The sequence below is a fragment of the Ursus americanus genome, chromosome 1, assembly GCF_024610735.1.
Source record: "Ursus americanus isolate L20-20 chromosome 1, mUrsAme1.1.p, whole genome shotgun sequence".
In the NCBI taxonomy this organism is placed as follows: Eukaryota; Metazoa; Chordata; class Mammalia; order Carnivora; family Ursidae; genus Ursus; species Ursus americanus.
Window position 1 is genome coordinate 18845563 of NC_142127.1, and position 16041 is coordinate 18861603.

Sequence of the window (16041 nt, forward strand, 5' to 3'; positions counted from 1 at the left end):
ACGTGGCAGCGGCGTGTGGGGCTCACAGTATCTTAATTGTTTCTTCAAAATACTCGCTTCACAGATTCCCCCTTTCCTCCCTTCTCTCAAAATTGTATGTTCCCAAAGCAGATAAAGGCCTCTGGGTGGGGAGCTCAGGAGCCGTGAAGCTGGTTCCTCACCATCTCCTGTCAGTTCTGCATTGGAGCCTTGTCTTCGTCTGTTCGGGCTGTGCCCACGGAATATCACGGACTGAACGGTGTGCAAACAACACAAACTTACATCTCCCAGTTATGAAGGACGGGGAGTGCCACAGTGGAGGTGCCGGCAGATTTAGAATCTGGTGAGGGCCTGTGTTCTGGCTTACGGACGCTTGTCCTCTTTCTGTGTTCCCGTGGTGGAAGGGACAGGGGAGCTCTCTGGGGTGTCTTTTATAAGGAAACTAATCTCCTGTGTGGGGGCTCTGCTCTCATGACCTAATCACCTCCCCAAGGCCCCACTTCCAAACACCAGAGCATTATGGGTTAGGATATCAAGATCTGAATTGGAGGGGAGACGCACACGTTCAGTCTCTAGCAGGGCTCTCCTTCACTCGAGGTACTGTCTGAGATCTGTGGTACCAGGGTCTCGTTTGGAACAGACAGGAAAATTCCAGGAAAGCATCTCGTTTCAGATGAATGCAAGGCTGGACAGCTGGTGAACCTCTTGTCAAGGCTTCCCTAAAGTTGAGACAAAGGAAGTTCTTGCTCTTTCTAGAACTGAAAAAATAAAAAGCCAGCAATCGTCCTGCTAGTCATAAGTATGTATCATGATTTACATAACCCGAATGGCTGGGAGAGCTGAGAACTGGCTCATACAGGAGGTCAGGCAAATCCGTGCTAAGGAGTATAATGCTGCGAACTGTCACTGGCTATTTAAACTTCACAGGGAGTGCCTTCTGGAAGAGGCAGCTGGAATTGTTATGTTCCCTCAGAGAATAGAGTGTGATGGCTTCTCACACTTAAGGCTGTCCAAAATGCAAATGTAGTTTCCGCCCGGGGTGGCCTGGTGCTGGAGGGGCTGCTGAAAGCCCAGTAGCAGGTCTCTGCATCACAGAGATGTGATCTGGCCACGACTTGGGTGGCCACGGTGGAATTTGGGGAACTTGCTTCACGCTGCACAGAAACGCTGCCTGCGGGATTCTGGCTGACTGTGTGCTGGGGGCCTGGGGGAAGGGCAGTCTTTGTGCTGGGGGATGAAATCGGCTCCGTGTGGTGGCTCATATCCTGTTCCCTTGCTAGAAATCCTGTCCTGTTCTCCCTCCATCCAGGCGGCCTCGCCATCTTCGGAGCCTTGGCTCTGACCCCTTCCTCCGGTAAGCCCTCCTGATCCGTGCCTGCAAACCGCCTGTCCTCGAGGCCCTGCAGCAGCACTGCCCTTGCCTTCCTCGCGTTGTTGCCATGGACCCTGCGCGAGGGCATCCCTGCTGCTACCTTACGTGCCTTTTGGGAAGAGCTGACAATGCCCGCGTGCAAGGCAGGAGCCCAGGGCTCTCTCCTGAGATGCGCATTGAAAGAAGCCTCCCTGGGGCCAGGATCCCTGCTGTGGCATTTGTCCTTGTTCAAGAATGGAGCCCTGACCACTTCAGCTGGAAGGCTACCGATCTTTCCTTTCATTTCTTTGCCTTCAACAGATGTTAACCGAGCACTGTCTATGTGCCAGGCCCATGGCCAGACCCTAGGACACTTTATTTAGGAAGAGTCCAGTTTTGGGGGAAGCCTGGCATGTGTGTAGATGTCATGAGGGGGAGAATTCCGTTCACTCAGGTCTAAGGTGCTCTTTCTGTTAAGAGGAGCCCTCAGAGGCTCAAGCTGGACTGCTGTCCCCCAGGGGACGGCTGTGGCAAGGAGGGTCTCTCAGCTGAAGCAAGAGTGCTGGGGCGGAGAAGGCAGGCATCTTTAGGAACGGACAATATATCAGGGAGGGCGTGACAGCAGAGATTTTTGGCACTGGGAAGCTTTGAGGAGAAGGACGGATGTGCAGAGGGGATTTTTAGGAGCCTTTTCTGTGGATAGCGCAGTGTAATCCTTACCTCCTCCCAGCAGTGTCCTTTAAGGAAAACAGGGCAGATTTGGGGAATGGCGAGTACTTGGTGTGGCTGGGCTCGGAGCCCGTCAAGGTGGCTCTGGGGGTTGAGGTTAAGCAGGTGGCCTGGGCAGCTGGTCTCCACATCACAACCTGTGCTTCTCCCGATAGATAGATACCCTTTGGTTAGAATGTACTTTAGCAAAATGTATGCATCCTCAATAATTTTATTTCACTGTTTAATCTTTTTAATATAGTCCATTAGCTGATATTATTTCCCTTTTTTGCTTTTTATCTATAGTTTTGATTGTAGTACTGTTCTTTTATGATGCAATCGTACCGTTTATCTTGGCTGTCTTTTATCGTTATCACATCTTAAGTGCGTGTGGTTAAACGCCTCAAATTTATTTTCCAGGGGCGCCTGGGTGGCGCAGTCGTTAAGCGTCTGCCTTCGGCTCAGGGCGTGATCCTGGCGTTATGGGATCGAGCCCCACATCAGGCTCCTCCACTATGAACCTGCTTCTTCCTCTCCCACTTCGCCTGCTTGTGTTCCCTCTCTCACTGGCTGTCTCTCTGTCAAATAAATAAATAAATAAATAAATAAATAAATAAAATCTTTAAAAAAAATTATTTTCCAGCATTTTTCAGTTTTGCTGGTATTACAGCATGTTTTAAGCTAATGTTTACTTGTGGCTTTTACTTTTTTACTTTTCCAAGACTGTCTTTGTCCTTTTGGCTTATTTCATCTTATTTCTGTCATCGATAGCTGTGCTGATGTCTGGCCTCATGTCAGACCTGCCTGTTCATTTTCCTGCAGTCCCTGGCAGTGCCGTGGGCAGAGCAGGTGGCCCTAAATCTTTGAGAGAGAGTGCCCGAATGCATGATTCATTCGTGTCTAGTCAGTCACCGGGTCCTGGCCATTGTACTTCCTGAATGTTTTAAATCCAGCCCTTTATCCGCCCTGCCACCGTGTCAGTCTAGGCCACCACCGTCTCTCACTTGGGTCCCCACACGGCCTCCTAACGGCTTCCTGTCCCCTCTTCCCTTCTCTCCAATCTGTTCGCCACCCTGCAGCACGGTGGTATTTTTAAAATGTAGAAAGAAAAAAAAATACAAACACACTCCCATTTATTTTTGGCTAATGAGCTAGGATATATAACATTTTTTAAAAAATCGCAAGAAGACATGCTTCTGATTTAAAAAAGATTCATGTTCGTTTAAAAAACATTTCCACTCCGGAAAATTTCAAGCCTAGATGAAACGAGAGAGAATAGTATAACGAACGCCCATGTTCCCATCCCCTGACTTCAGCCACTGTCAGCCATTCACCATTTCCTCATCAACCCCCCTTTCTGTTGATTTTGTATTTTGCTTTAGTGACAACATTTTTGTATTTTTGTCAGTGTGATGATTCTTAAACACAGATGTGGACTTGTCACTGGCCTGCTGAAAGCCTTTCCGTGTCACTTGAGATCTGCGGGCTCAGGCGCTAACACCACAGTCTACACCCACTTATCAGCAGGCTCCTCTGTTTCCTCCTCACTCCCTCATTTCCTCCTCATTTCCTTATGGTCACACGGAAGCCCTTGCTTTCCTCGAACTACCGTCCTCTCTCTCTGCTGGTAGGCCTGCACCCCTTCATCTGGGGTGTCTAGTTTCTCCCACCCCACCCTGTACCCCGTATGGCTCTCGTTTTCTTTTTATATCTGAGATCCAGCCTTCAAGGTCCTGAGCTCCAGGAAGCCATCCTGACTCTCCTTCTCTCTTTCCCCTGCTACCTTTTCCTCCTGCTGGAGAATTAATTCTACTCTTTTATGATTGCCTGTTTACATATTTATTTCCCTCCCAGTCTCTGAGCTCCTTGAGGGTAGGATGTTGATCCCCACCCCCTCACTTTTCATTATGGGAAGGAATGAACGAAGACGTATTTGATCTTGTCTTCCAGGATGTTCTGGCTGCCTGGGATTGGGATGCTCTGGACACCTCTCTGTTACCATTCACTGCACATGTCACCATTCATGGTCATTCACATGTCACTGTGCGTTGTGCTCAGCTCAGCCTAGGAGAACTGTGGTGAGTAGTGAGGGCAAGTCAAGGCATCTGTGGACCCACCCTCTCTGCTTTCCTGCCAGATCAGGGACTTTCTAGGTCATGAGAGTCCGTGCAGCGGCCAAGATGTAGATCTGCTTTGTGCCAGGGGCCCATCCTTGCCCGGGGATCCAGGGCCTGGGGCGTATCTGGGTCTGCATACGCTGGGGGTGACGGGCTCTTCATATAATTGTCCAAGGCTGCCCTCTGGAAGTTGGTCAGCAAGCCTGACAAGCAGCGCTCGGGGATCCATGGGATTGCTTTTTGTTAGAGGCATAAATGTCGGATTGCTTGCCTCTTCGGCCTTTGTGTAAGAATAGAGCGTGTTTCTTCCGTGGGCTGTATCTTATCCATTCGCCTTGCACACATATCTGGGTGGATTAGGTGAGCTCAGTGAATGGTCTCTCTGCTTCTTGAAGATAGGGCAGAGTTTTACACCCACACGTAATCTCTTTCTGAGAATATTATCCAAAAACTGGGTCATCTATTGTAAAGGAAATAAGGTAGTAATTAAATTTAACTGAAGTTCCAGTACTGGTGGTTTCATTTTAGAGGGAGTACGCCGCCCTAATTACTTATTGGTGAGGTTACACTGGCTGTGTTTTTTTTTTTTTTTCCTTGCAAGTGGTGGTGGTAGGTTGTATTTAATAAGTTAGATGATGATTTCTGGGCTTGAATTTTTAACTGGCAGAGTCTCACCTTCGAGGGCAAGTTCTGTTTCCTTGTGCCCTTTCCAGGTCCACCTGATGGAAGGCAGTTCCCCTGCGCAGTTGTTCGGCTCAGCCACCCAGGGGTAGCTTTTGGCACAAGAACCGTGTAGACAGACAAGACCAGGCTAAGAAAAGAAAGCAGCAATATGGGGTGGGTTCTTTGCACGTATGCAGTCAGTTGTCACAGCTGGTTGGGATATAAGTGGTCCACTGTCTCCCCCACTTTTTATTTTCTGATTGGAAAGGGTACAGGGAAGCAAGGCCTGTGGAAATCCAGCCCACTAATCAGGTGGCAGGGCTGGTAGGAGAACCCAGGTGTCAGGACTCACATTAAGGGAACTGCCACTTGTCACCTTTCCGTAGGGGAGCCTGAGGTCTGGGCAGCTGGGGACAGTGGGACTCCAGCTGGAATTGGGTGGCCAGGAAATGCTGCGTGAGTGCATGCTGAGTGACGGGGTTGGAACGGTTTGGCTGCACCCACCATATGTGGATTATATGGCCTTCTCACATTTCTTCTAGACTTGAGATCCATTTAGATCACTCAGAGTGACCAACCATCCATTTAGATCACCTGGGCAGCAGTCCCAAAGTGCTTGTGGATTACCACTTGCTTTCCACCTGCCCTTTACTCAGAGGTCTTCGACCAGAGGCCTCCTCCCTTACCCCTTCCTCTCCCTCCCCCATCTCTCCCTCACCCCTCCCTCCCCCTTTCCTCCCTCATTTTTCCCTCTCCCTCCCTTATCTCTCCCTCATCCCCCCATCTCTCCTTCACCCCTCCCCTCCCTTACTCCTCCCTCCTCCCTTCCTCCCTCTCCCTTTGCTTAACCAGTCCAGACAAATCAACTAAGTAAAGACCATTAAACTTCCCAGAGGTGCCTGTTCTTGTTTTCCTGTGGCTTCTTCACTGAGGACTACTATCATTAGTGTTTGTGAGGAAAACCTACTGTTAAACCTATAGCTTGCTATGTTTCTTTAAAAAAAAAAATAATTTATTTGTTCGGAAGGCTCACCAATATGGTTCATTGACTTTTTCTTAAGTACTTTTCCTACTGACTGACTCTTCCTCGATGAAGTGGTGCAGGGGACTGGGAAGCCAGCCCGGTGAAGTTGTTGTGTGTCTTTGTGTGGAAGTCGCCAGCTTCGTGGTGGGAACCTTGCCAAGGAGAATGACACCAGGGTTGAGCTTCAAAGCCCCATCTTGGCTTGGTGCATGTGAGGTTCTGGTAAAGCTGGACAATTTTTACGAGCAAGGAAAAAAAATCATAAACAGCAAAATAATAGCTCAGCTCCAGAGATTCCTTAAAGAGTAAAGAAGGATCCCACAGAGCACATCTGAGCTGGTTAATAAGGAAGCCAAGTACAATGGGTCCGTATATAACCTGCTCCCCCATTCTATCAATATATAATTACCACATATTTTCCAATCTGCCCCTGAGAGATGTGGCAGGTAAAGTAGATTGAGAAGAAAATAATGGTGCTTGCTGCACAATATATTAGATTGATACCTGTTAATACTGGAGCAGGCTCCTTGCAGGATGACTGGAAAGCCCGGGATGCTCTCAGTACAGACCGAGGGACTGTTGAAGCTCTTTGCTCTTTTCAATACCTCCGTACACGTGGGTCTGTGCAGCATGCAGAGCATGGAAATTTATTGACTCCCTGTCTTAGGGGTTGGAGGTCTTATCAGACTCAACCAGGGGAAACCTAGGGGTTATGTGGAAAAACGGTTTGTCTCCACTTCCCTCCCCTGCCCCCAGTGCCAGAGGCATTGTTGCAGGCTTTTTCTCCTCTGTTGGGGTTGGTGGGGGCCTTGGGAGGGGCCCTGTGGTGCTGGAGTTGGGGTCATGCATTTACCACCAGACCAAAACAGACTCCAAGCTGTTTTTCCCATTTTCTTCTTTCCTTAAAAAAAGGTGCGGGGGGTGGGGGGCGCCTGAGTGGCTCAGTTGGTTGGGCCGTGATCCTGGGGTCCTCCGGGGATAGAGCCCCACATGGGGCTCCCTACTCAGCCTGGAGTCCACTTCTCCTTCTGCCCCTCCCCCTTGCTTGTGCACTCTCTCTCAAATAAATAAAATCTTAAAAAAAAAATATTTGGAAAATGTAAATACATGAAATACAAGTATAGTCGCCGAAAATCTCACTATTTTTTCTCTTGCGTATGACCTTTTGGTCTCATAAAAATAATAGTAAACATATGTATTTTTATAATTACCATTAGTGTACACGTACTTTCTGAAATTTTGATCTTTTCCCCCACGTGCTACATCACATTTCCCCCCTGGTTTTACCCAGTTTTCACACTAGTCATCTTAAATTAAGGCTACCTAACCTCTCATCATGATGGTAAGTCAGAATTTAAGTTAGCACAGATATGTCTCATGAGATGCCCAGCACAATGACTCCTGTTTATTAATTCATTTGTTTGTTTCTTCATTTATCAAACTAACACTTATCAGCCATGGGTTCTGTGCCAGCATTAGTAAGACATAGTCCTTGCCTTTAAGGAGTCCCCAGGCTAGAGACAGGCAAACTAAGGATGAGCATTAAAAGAAAACAGTTTTTCTACTCACAATACTTCTGACACCAAATGTGTGAGCAGTTTTCCTACACCAATCAGTTTCTGACTCTCTGGACACCAACTGGGTTTCCTACAAATCAATTCTGACACTACCCGGATTTAGCAGGGACCCCACAGGTTAAGGGCTCCGTTCCACAAGACTGTCCCCCCCTTCAGATGCCAATCACTACAACAGGCCTCCTGCACTTCTGACCGACTAGCTGTAAATTGAAGGTTCCCCCATTCCTGTTTTCAGGCTGGATAATTTGCTATAATTGCTCACAGAACTCCAGGAAACACTTTACTTGCACTTACCAGTTTATTATAAAGGATATGCACTGGGAGAGGTGTGTGGCAAGGATTGGAGTTTGGAGCCCCCAGACCCTCTACTGGCATAGCACCTTCCCAGCACCTCAGTGTGTTCACCAACCTGGAAAGCTCTCTGAACCCCGTGGTTTAGAGTTTTTATCGAGGTTCCATTATGTAGGCACAGTTACTTAAATCAGCGTCCACTGGCTCCATCTTTAGCGCTTCTCCCTTCCCCCTTCCCTGGGGGTGCGGCTGAAAGTTCCAACCTTCTCATCACCTGGTTGGTTCCTCTGGCAAACAGCTCCCAGCTGCTAGGAGTCCCCTCATTAGCATAAACTCAGGTGTTTGAAAGGGGCTTATTATGAGTAACAAAGACACAACTCTTACTGCTACCACTCAGGAAATTTCAAAGGTTTCAGGAGTTCTGAGCCGTGAACCAGGGGCAGAGACCAAATCTGCTCTTTCTTACTGTGTCACAATATCACAGCCATCCGCGTAGATGGATAGACCTGAGGCCAGCGCTCGGTACTCCCTGTAGGCTTGGGTCTGTGGTGTAAAGCGTGGAGGAATTCTCTCACCTGGAGTCCTCAGAGAAGGTCTTGGGTGCTTGAGCTGGGCCTTGCCAGACAAGCGGGGGTTCAGCACACACAGGTCAGGGCAGCCTGTGAAGAGTGAGCGCGGCTCACTCCCACTACAGTGACTGTGTGCTTCGTGGTCCAAACTGGGACGCTCCTGAGAGGGAAGGGGGGACAGCGGGTGCAATCCACGCCGGTTCCTGGCAAACCGGGTGTGTGGAATCCTCATCAGAACCGAGGTGTGCTAGAGCTGGAGGAGGGGCAGGGTTCGCTTGTAACGTGCAGCTTCAAGGCCACTGCCCTCCTCCTGACTGGTCAGAGCAGCCTGGGAATATGCATTTTAACAAGCGCCAGGTGTTTCCCTTGCAGTTCACGGGCTACTTTTTTTTTAAATGTAGGAGCCTTTTTAAGACTTCTCACTGTGGAAATCCTTGAGAGTAGATACAAAAGCAGAATAAAGAACCCCATATGTGTTCATCCAGCCCCAATAATTAGCAATACATTTTCGTAATGTTTCATCTTATCTCTATACCATTTTTTCTGTGTACAATCTATTTTAAGTTAGAGCATTTTAAAGCAATTTTCAGACATTATTTCACCCATATCCAATATGGACTTCTTTTTTGCACAACCGCAATACCATTATCACACCTAACAAAATTCACGATAATCTTTAATATCCTCTCACACTCCGTTGTTGAAATTTCCCTAATTGTCTCAAAAATGTCTCTTCAGAGTTGGTTTGTTAGTATCCAATAAAGACTCTCACACTGTTTTTGGTGGTAACATTTCTTAAGTCTGAGACTTTTTTTTTTCGTAAGCCTGAGACTTTTTTTTTCTTTTTTTCCCCCCACGTTTTCACTGAAATTCCAGCTTGTTAACGTATAGTGCAATATGAGTTTCAGGTGTCGAATTTAGTGATTCATCACTCGCACACAACACCTGGTGCTCAGAGACTACTTTTTAAACCTGTGCTGTATACTTACTGAAGAAATGGGCCATGTGTCCTGTGCAGTTGCACAGGTCACATCTTGAGGAACATGAATCTAGACCCTCTTATTTAAGTTATCAATAGACTTTATTTCTGGAGAACTCTCCCTTGGACTTGGGGAGCCCCTTGCACAGACTGGCAGCCATCAGGGGTGAGAGGACTTCGCCATAAGTGAACAACATTTCTCAGGGGCACATTCATTTCATTGTTTATTCATTTTTTTCATCAGATAGTATTCCGATGTGGCGTTCACCCTCCAGGTTCAGCGATGTAAAAGAAAGTTCCTGTCTTCCAGGAGTGCCCAAGTGCCATCGAACCGGGTCAGTGAGGACAGTAAGGAGTCCTGGATGCTGGGTCTTACCCATACAGGGGAGAGCAAGAAGGTATGGAGAACTAGATATCCATTCCCCCATCTTTATGTATTTATTACCTTTTGACTTCATCATGACTTTGAAAACCATGAAAATGTTTATGGAAAGTAAAATAATACACAGCTGAGTCAGTACAGAGCTGACATTTTCCCTCCTATCCCTTTTCATCTCAGCTTTGGAAGTCATCGATATCAGCTGTGTGGTGTGTGTCCTTGAGCCAAGTCTTGTAAGCCGAGAGGGCCTTCTGCAGGTGGCCACGGGGCGCGAGGGCCTTTGGGAGGGTTCTGGCTGAGGAGGATTCGCTTGATCCTGGGGGCAGTGGGGAGCCCCTGAAGGACGCCGAGCTGGAAGGAGGCATGCTCAGATGTGTGCTGACAGACCTCTGTGGCCAAGTGTAGCCCAGGAGAGATAAGGAGAACCTGAGCTAGGCAAATAGAGAGGGGACACATGTGACCAAGGGGGTGAGGAGTGTCCTTTCCTTCCTGGGCACTCTCATGCTGGCCATCAGCTCCACTTGAGACGTTGTGCTAACCACATGTGTCCACTTAGTTTGCTCCCGCAGCCCTTGGGTGGGTTGGCAGAGGCTACTCGGAAGCACTGCTCTCAGCAGGGTTCTCAGTGGGGTGCAGGCCCAGCAGGGCCCATGATTATTAATTAGTGACAAAGGGGCATGGGGGGGAGTGGCAGCTTGTATGTGCCACTCTTGGCCGAGCTGCGGTGAAGGATGGTGGGGGGAGGGCCAGGTAGCTTGTGATACTCCAAGAGCTGAGGCAGCAGCAACAGGGATAAAAGCATAAGCTTTGGGGTTGGAAATATCTGGGTTCAAATGCTGGCTTTACCACCTGTGTGATCTTGCACCAGTGAATGAACTCTTCTGACCTCCAGCTTGTGCGTCTGTGAAGTGGGATGGATGAAACCTGCCTCCGCCAACCCTCAGGATCGCAAAATGAGAGGATATGCCCAGGGCACTTAGCACAGTGCCAGGCACGTAGTGAGGCTGTGTGTTATGGCATTATCTCATGAGTCCCTCCCAAGGCTGTGAAGCAGGATGGTGTTGAGGTCTCATGGCCTCAGAAGGAGCCTGCCAAGTTGTTGAAGGTCAGGTAGCCAGGGGCCGCTGGGAATGGTTCCTGGATAATGCTAACTTTCCTCCTTTCTTACCCCCCCAAGGTTGGCTGTCGTTCTGCTTTTTTACTTTTTATTCCCTCCATTTGATCTTTGTTGTACATTTTAATGGAATTTCACCCAGGGCAGGGCCTGGCTGCAAGGCTTGCATTTCATATTTGTCTGCCTGTCAATCCATCAGGCCCGACAGAGACGGGCACCCACCATGTGTCCCATTTAGCCCTTGGCCTGTTATGATCTATGCCGTGGTGCCCGAAGGGACACTGTATTTATAGCATCATGTGTGTTTGTCTCCTGACTTAACCTTGAAATGATGGCTTTAACTTATTTCATTGACCATGCCTGGGGAGCAGTTTGATGATTTTCCACATCCCTTTCCCACCCTGTTCCATTTCTCTGCAAATGATACCTCTCTGTCTCAAGGGAAGAACTCCATCCTCTCCATTCACTCACACCCTGATTGGAAACACAGCCTGTGGGGGTGGCAGGCTATCTGGGAGTAGAATGTGCCAGCAGTTCCTGGTCTGTTTTTCCTGAAGCAATTATGTGTGCATGGAATTGGGGACAGGAGGAACCTCTAAATTGCCATCTTTTTCCTTGGGAAGGAGGGGTGTCTGCCTGGTAATATTAAATCACTTGCTGTGGCTCCTTGCATGATTTTTTTTTGGTGTTCAACTCTTTCTAGGCTATTACATCAGGGTCCTTGTTAGACCTGTCCACTTATATGTTAGGATTTGCTGGGACAGGGTTTGGTGGCCCAGATGTAGCTAGAGGGGAAGATGGAGGGGTTGCACAGCACGTTCTCTAGTGACCTCTTTCTTATATATATTTTTAAGATAATGTGTTGGTATGATGGTTGTTAAGACTATGTCGAAAACACCTTTGGGAAGCAGTGTGAAATAAGCAATTGAAACATCAATGGGCAGATGGTCAGGTGAGGAAAAAGGGTCATCTATGGGAGACACCATTTTTATGTGCTGATTCACCCCACCAACCAAGGGTGCAGGTGTGACTTGCTGCTGGCTCGTGCTCCCCGCCCACCCCTTTGCAAGTAACTGTGTTTCTTGGTGGTCTTTTACCCTTGTGTTTTTCTAAGTGTTGAGACCCGGTCAGCTGATTTTGCCTTTCCTTTCACAGAAGCTTGACTTGCACCTGACATTTTATGTAATCTTCATGTGCTGGAGAGGATGTACCGATAGATGGGGGAGGAAGGGCATGGGGGCTGGGAGAGGTGGGAGATCCAGCTCTGAGTATTGACAGTATGGTGTGGTGGTCTGTGCACATGGGCCGCTAAGTTTTGGGATAATATGTTACATGGCAGTGGATAACTATTCCAATGTCGGTTGAGTGACAGGATTTTCAGTCTCAGCCACACACCACACTCAGAAACAATACCCCATCACCTCCATCCAGGCCAAGGTCAACAATCCAAATTCCTTCCTCCTTCAGGGTTGGTTCTCCTTGGCAGTGGGGGGGTGGTGGTAGTGGTGCTCGATCAGTCAGGATAGGGTAGGTTACGCTGCAGTAACAAACAACTCCTACATTTTAGTGGTGTAATAACAAAGGTTAGATGGGCCCTTGTAGGTCACAGAGATGGCTCTGCTTTTATTGCAAGTACTCAGGGCCCCAAGTTGACCGAGAAGCTGTTGCCTAGAAATTTATTGGTCGTCACGTCAGAGGGAAAGCATTCTTGAGGATCTTGTACTGGTAATTAAGTGGTTCAGCTTAGAAGTGAAGGTGATCACAATATGCTGTCCCCAAATATTCTACTTTGGCATGAGGATTATTTTGAGCTCAAGGCACTTGAGAAACCGAAATAGAGGAGGAATTCTCTGCCCTCTGCCTTCCTGCCTGAAAGCAGGCGCGCATTTCCCTTTGTGAAGGTATCCGTCTTTTTCTTTTCAACTCCTGAAGAGAATAACTTTTAATCACTGTAGATGGCTCTTCACCACAGAGCTGGTACTGACTCAGTCTGCATAATGGCCTTACGAAAAAAACCTCGCCTTCTGTTAGTTTTCCCCATATCTTTACCTTATCACAACTTACTATCCCTAAAAGCCCAAACATCCTTTTCTACAGTCTCTCAGCCTTTGTTAAAATGGTCCGTATGCTCTCCAGCCCAGTTACTTTTTCGGTCTTCGCTTGTTTTCTGTGCAGCACCTATCTTTGGTCAGTTTAACTTGCAGTCTTCAGGTACTAAACATACGAGGGTAGAGAAAACATCTTTTTCCTCCCCTGAGGAAGTGACACCATGTCACTGACTACAACTAGTCCTATGGCCACACCTTGTGCCCACAAGTTTTACTAAGTGTATTTTATATGTCCGGCACTATAGCAATTGCTTGGTATAAATTGTCTCCTTCGTCTTCCCAACAGCCTTATGAAGTAGATATTATTATCATCTCTCCCATTTTACAAAGAGGGAAACTGAAATACGCAGAGGTTAAGTAACTTGCTGAAGGTGAGACAGTACGTGGTGGAACCTGGACTCAGACCCCAGGCTCCGTCGTTGGAGCTCAAGTTCCCGCCACCACAATTTGCTGCCTCTCTGATCGGAGGTAGAGCCATGAGAATCACCGAAGATGGTCTGGAACATTGAATCTCAATAGATGTATGGGTCAGCATCTTGGTATCTTTCCTCCAAGGAAACTCCTTGGTTTCTGTGCAAACTTGCTGAATTTTCTGCCCAGAGGCCTTCTAGCTTCACATATAAAGTGGTAAGGGGAGTGTGGTGGGTGCTGGGATGGCCATTATCAAATCCAAAAAATATTTTATGTTGCCAAACTTGAAACAACAGCCTATCACATTTATCTAGGGCCTACCATGCACCAGGCTTATTCCACGTCCATTACATTTATTCAGTCCTCATAACACTCCAGTGAGGTATAGGTGCTATTATTATTCCCCTTTTACTGATAGGGAAATGGAGCTACAGAGAGGATAGGATACTCACCTGGGATCACATGACTGGTAGGTGGAGGGCCCAGCAAACCTTCTGGAAAGGTATGGCATTGAAGAGTGTTCAGTGGATTAAATCCAGTGAATGGATTTTATTTTCTTGCCTAACCCTGTAACATGGTACCAGATGATTTTTTGGAGGGGGATCAGCTCTTTTATTAGATGTGTTTGCTTATTTTTTAATGTAGAGCCTGAGGTACCAGTAAGATGGACAAGGAGGAATTTGGAGATATGGAGGGAAATAGCCATTGAGGAAGACTCAAATTTTTAATAAAGGACACCTATTCTAATGTTTAGAGATGGAGTGTTTTGAACGTTTGTTGTCAACAAATTTTTTTTTTTGGGGGGTCAACAAATGTTTTTAAGACTTGAATACATATGGTTCTCTTACATGCGTTAAATGGCCCCTTTCCTATCTTACTTACTTTACTTTGCACTACCCATTAGGAAGGGGTGTACTGGGCACTGCTCAACCACAGCTGCCTCACTGCCCGGTTATCCTGAATTCTTATTTGATGGCTTTGGAATTAATGAAGTTGTTTATTGAAACATTTCAAAATTAAATAAAACTTGCAAGCACATGACGAAGAACTGTTCTTGTCCTGAAGCACTGATAGTAAGACTCTTTGCCCATGAATACTTGAGTTTGTTTTTCTAAAGCAAGAATATTCTCTTATATCAGTGGCTCTCAAAGCAGCATCAGTATTTCCTATTAATATGTTAGAGATGCAAATTCTTGAGCCCCATTCCAGACCCCCTGAATCAGAAATTCTGGAATGGAGTTCAGCTATCTGTATCGTAACAAATCTTCTAGATGATTCTGACCAACATTCAAGATTATATACCACATAGTTTGTAGAGTATCCTATATTACCTCATCACAACCGTACAAATCAGGGAATTAATACTGGTACATTACCACGGTCTACTCCTCCCAGTCCATTTACATTCTGCCAGTGTCCCCAATTTTCATGTCCCTTATAGCGAAAGGATGACACCCAGACTCTCCCATTGCATTTATTTGTCATGTTCATTTAAAATACCCTTCAATTGGGAATAGTGCCCTAATCTCTTTTGGATTTTCGTAATCTTGACACCTTTGGAGATGACAGGCCAGTTATTTTGTAAAGTGTTCCTTGATTTGCATTTGTCTGACATTGCCTCATGATTTGACTCAGATTATGGACTCTTGCCAGATATCCCAGATGTGATGCTGAGTTTTTCTCATTGCATCCCATTAAGTGGTGCACAATTTCAATTTATTCTATATCTGATGATGTTTACTTTAGCTACTTGATTAAAGTGATGGCCATCGCTCTTCTCCACTATAAAGTTATTTTTTCTCTTTGTAATTAATAAGTATTTTGTGAAGAAAAATTTTGAGATTAGTTAAATTCACTGTTCTTTTTCAAACTCTTTCTTTCTCTCTTTCCTTCCTCCCTCCCTCATTCCTTCCTTCCCTTTTCTTTCTTTCTTTTCTTTCTTTCTTTCTTTCTTTCTTTCTTTCTTTCTTTCTTTCTTTCTTCTTTCTTTCTTTCTTTCTTTCTTTCTTTCTTTCTTTCTTTCTCTCTCTCTCTCTCTCTCTCTCTCTCTCTCCATCCATCCATCCATCCATCCATCCATCCATCCATCCATCCATCCATTTGTATGGGTATGGGACTCATAGATTTCTATTTTATTAATGGATTGTAATCTATTATTATCATTATTATGATGATCAAATTATCTTAGATTGGGCCAATGGAAACCCTTTCAGGGTCACTTCTTTGTCCTTTTGACACATCGCCATCATTTGTTGAGCCCTTCCATGCTTTCTGGTATAAGATGTTCCAGGCTTATCTTACATTTTCTTTGCCATGAGCCCTGGAATCAGCCATTTCTCTAAGGAACCTTAGTTTCATTTTGTTTTTGTTTTCGTTTTCCTTTCCTTTCCTTTCCTTTCCTTTCCTTTCCTTTCCTTTCCTTTCCTTTCCTTTCCTTCCCTTCCCTTCCCTTCCCTTCCCTTCCCTTCCCTTCCCTTCCCTTCTTTCCCTTCCCTTTCCTTTCCTTTCCTTTCCTTTCCTTTCCTTTCCTTTCCTTCCCTTTTTTCCTTTCCTTTCCCTTTTCTTTTCTTTTCTTTTCTTTTCTTTTCTTTTCTTTTCTTTTCTTTTCTTTTCTTTTCTTTTCAGTGGCAAATAGTATTTAGAAATCAAGATCCAGGTACTAGATGTGCTCATTACTCCTGGGATGTCACTACTTCCAGGCCTACTCACTAGACAGACTAGGGATTATGTGCGTGTGTGTGTACGTGCATTTATACTTATGTTTGTTTTAA

The 16041-nt window shown here is 46.3% G+C and overlaps 1 long non-coding RNA gene across 2 annotated transcripts in view; it reads left to right on the forward strand.

Moving 5' to 3' along the window:
* LOC123782553 (uncharacterized) overlaps positions 1–16041 on the forward strand; it is a 138026-nt gene that overhangs the window by 61899 nt on the left and 60086 nt on the right. For both annotated transcript variants that reach the window (XR_015725292.1, XR_006777013.2), the window contains 2 exons: positions 3989–4116; positions 9569–9656. This is a non-coding gene — a long non-coding RNA (uncharacterized LOC123782553). The remainder of the gene's footprint in view (positions 1–3988; positions 4117–9568; positions 9657–16041) is intronic.